Raw genomic sequence first — 3184 nt, 5'->3', positions numbered from 1 at the left:
GTGGAAGAAGAAGAAGAAGAAGAATAATAATAAAATATAATAAAGAATTACAACAACATACTCTGATTGCTTTCAGCAATCAGACAATGAACAAATTCAAGTTTAATGTGTAGAAAAATCTTGGTCTCTGCTCAACAGGCGAGAGTCAACCAGCAGTGAGGTTCTGTTTATGGTTTCTATGAGTACAGTCACATCCAGACACACATGAGCTGATCTTATTTACAGAAAACATGAGATTCTAAGTCTGCAGGTCTGCAAACAAAGTCTGTCAAGCAAGCAGAATGCTCCAAAACACTCTTAAGTCAAACCTTTACCTCCACCCAGCTGTGTGAAAATTTCTAACAGAAACAAAGTAAAGGTCCTTCAAGCAATGCAAACATTTAGATGGTGCTCCAATTTTATGCTTCTGTTTTTCTGAATCACAATTTCAGTTTCCAAAGATGGAGTGACTTGTGGCTCATGTGCTAGTTTTCTTTTTTGCTTCTTGTCTACAGGTTATTAGCTACAAGCTTCAGCGTTTTCTGCTATCAGCACTATCATCTTCAGATGTCGAATTCATCTTACAGCATTCACACTAGCATTATCACAGGTACTACTATATATCTAGTTCATAATGATGTTAAAAGTTAGTTTTAAAGTTTTAAAAATGTAGTTTTAGAGCGTAAAAAAAAAAGTTTATCCTGTTCAGAGGCGTGTTTTGGATTTTGGCTCCTTGTGTGATTGAGTTTGACACTCCTGCTGTAACTCATCGCTCCCCTGGGGATGGAGGACTGCGGGGAACACATTTCACACAACCAGGTAACTTAACAGCTTTTTTCAATCGTTTTTGTGCATTTCTCACAACTGTATTATGGTTAGCACCACTGCTAAGGGGTTTCTCAAAACAATTATTGCAAACTGCAAAACACAATAGATAACCTGCAAAAGCGAGTCACTTTCTCAATGTGGAAAGTCAACTGCACAAAAGACAGTCAGTAGCTCAAAATGGTTAGGTCATGCTTCAAAAACAAGTTTTTATGTCAATGAAAGTATCAGTGTTGTCAAAATGAAGTCATGACTTCAGCTCCTTTGACCGATCAAGTCAAGAGATTTCATCATGTTTCCACTGAGACTGATTACTCTGGAAGGGTTTCCAATGTTATGTAATGAGAAGACAACATTACAGTTTATATTATAACTAGAATTCAATTAAAAAAGACACTAAATATGCACTTTACACTGTTTATTTGCAACCATTCGCATCATTGTGCAAATGGAAAAAAACTAATAAAACTAAACTCCCTTTGGCTCAGTAAACCTTCCTGAAGTAGTTTTGACACTGAAAATACTGTAAAACAGACAGTTCTACAAATCAATCACGGACAACGAGACAACCTCATCTGTCAGCCCACATATTTTCTTCACAGTGAATATCAGCTCTATCAATGCACAGAGGAAAGAATCTTCTTGAGAACTGAATCCACCCTCTGCAGACTCTGCTGTGATGTCATCAGAGCTGCATTCATGACCTCTAGCAGGTCATTTGTTTATGTGGACGCCGGTCATAAACCTTCCACCTCCAGGAAGAGAAAAACTCTTCAATGGGATTTAAAATGGAGAGAAGGGAGGAAGATACTCCACCAGCATCCCGTCATGTTCTGAGCACCACGGCCTGACTGCAGCAGAGAGGTGAAAGTTTACATCATCATTGGTTCCAACCAATAGTTCACACTCTTTTCATCCGTGTATAAAGAGGTTCTCCTTAAAAAGGTTTACGGACACTTTCATGGAATTTGAAAAACATTGGCTGTGTATAGTCTGTAACGCTAGAATCTCCTCTGGAGCATGTGGAAGAGAGGTCTCTATAGGCTAGCTGACCTGCTCAGACACGGTAAAGGCCGTTCAGTGTCTAACTAGAGCAGATGTGACATCTGAACTGTGATTCTGTCCACCAGGTTCTGGTTCTCCAGAAACCACATTAACAACAGATTTTTGTTCAGAACATTTTCAATTGAAATGAATATAAAGTTTTCAAGAAAAACAAGTGAACATAAAAACATTTTAATTCTATTGCATCTTTGATAACAGTTCTAGAAGACTTTTTCCTGAAGTGAGAAGAGCACAAAAGGATCTGATGCTCACCTGAACACAGATCTCTACAGAATATAATAGAGGAGTTGACATTTTCTGTACCTACATCAACTATTTACTAATCTACATTTATAACAATCATTTCCAGTATTCCCGTAGGCCTACATAGAGCAAACTAAAGACAGAAAGTAGAAAAATAGAAGTTCTTTTAATGATTAACGACCAACACTATGAGGCGAACGAGCCTGACAGCCTGTAATTCACAGACCATTAACGCAGAATAATCATTACTGGTTAGTTTAACCCTTCCGCTCTCCTTGGCTTATTTACATTAAAAGTGGAGTCATCTGGACCCCAAAGATAACGGAAGGGTTAAACATCAACACGTTACAGACCACCTTCACCCTCGTGACCCCTCCCTCTCAGAAGGTCAAGTGAAAGCAGCGTTCCTCCCCAGCAAAGATCGGGTCATTCCTTTACCTGAAGCAGATCCGTTTGAGCTTTGATTCCCGGTAAGTAGAGATATTCCTATATGTTCCGTGAACGTCTCTTTACCTGCGCAGCTCAGGTGGAACAAGAAAGTTCACCGCGACACTCTCTTCACTTTCATTTTCCTTTTAGCGCGGTCGTCAAACCAGTTTGATCGACAATTAGAAATGAATCTCCGTTGACACCGGAGCGCAACAGGACGCCCCTCCCTCCCAGCCTGAGAGCTCACCTCACATGGGTATGGCAAGCAAAAGAGGTCATTGATCGCCAGGAAACGCTCCGTAAAAAGCGGCGTATTGACCACCGGGCCGGATCTCGCCAGGCCTTGTTGGGGGCGTAAACAAAAAATCTTGGGGGGCAAATTTAGGTATAATGAGTGGTTGGGGTGTAAAATCCTCCCCAAACCCTAAAATGCACAAAACAAACAAACAAGAAAAAAAAAAATAATTTGTTAACTGCTATACCCTTGTCTCCTGTGATCCACTTGATTTGTCTTAAATGTTTTATATAGGATGCCATTCCTGACATACCCTCTGAATTTACCTGGGCTTGCCACTGGCAAAAATGTGACTGGCTTTTGCCCTGTTGAGGTTACATTCATTAAAATAAATGTATTTAGTTTTCA

General features: G+C 39.9%; 1 protein-coding gene and 1 long non-coding RNA gene across 4 annotated transcripts in view; one reads left to right on the top strand and one right to left on the bottom strand.

Annotated features, from left to right (window-relative positions):
• The window catches only part of exoc3l4 (exocyst complex component 3-like 4), a 37586-nt gene extending 34891 nt beyond the window's left edge, over positions 1-2695 (bottom strand). For all 3 annotated transcript variants that reach the window (XM_024273570.2, XM_024273575.2, XM_036209968.1), the window contains exon 1: positions 2551-2695. The gene's annotated coding sequence lies outside the window, so the exon portion shown is untranslated. The remainder of the gene's footprint in view (positions 1-2550) is intronic.
• On the top strand, positions 2079-3184 carry LOC112147306. Its single transcript, XR_002919433.2, has 2 exons — positions 2079-2582; positions 2692-3184. It is a non-coding gene; the product is annotated as an uncharacterized LOC112147306 (long non-coding RNA).

The sequence above is a fragment of the Oryzias melastigma genome, linkage group LG22 (genome assembly GCF_002922805.2).
Source record: "Oryzias melastigma strain HK-1 linkage group LG22, ASM292280v2, whole genome shotgun sequence".
Lineage (NCBI taxonomy): Eukaryota > Metazoa > Chordata > Actinopteri > Beloniformes > Adrianichthyidae > Oryzias > Oryzias melastigma.
The sequence above is the reverse complement of the archived record's forward strand: the minus strand, read 5'-3'. Positions and strand labels throughout refer to the sequence as shown.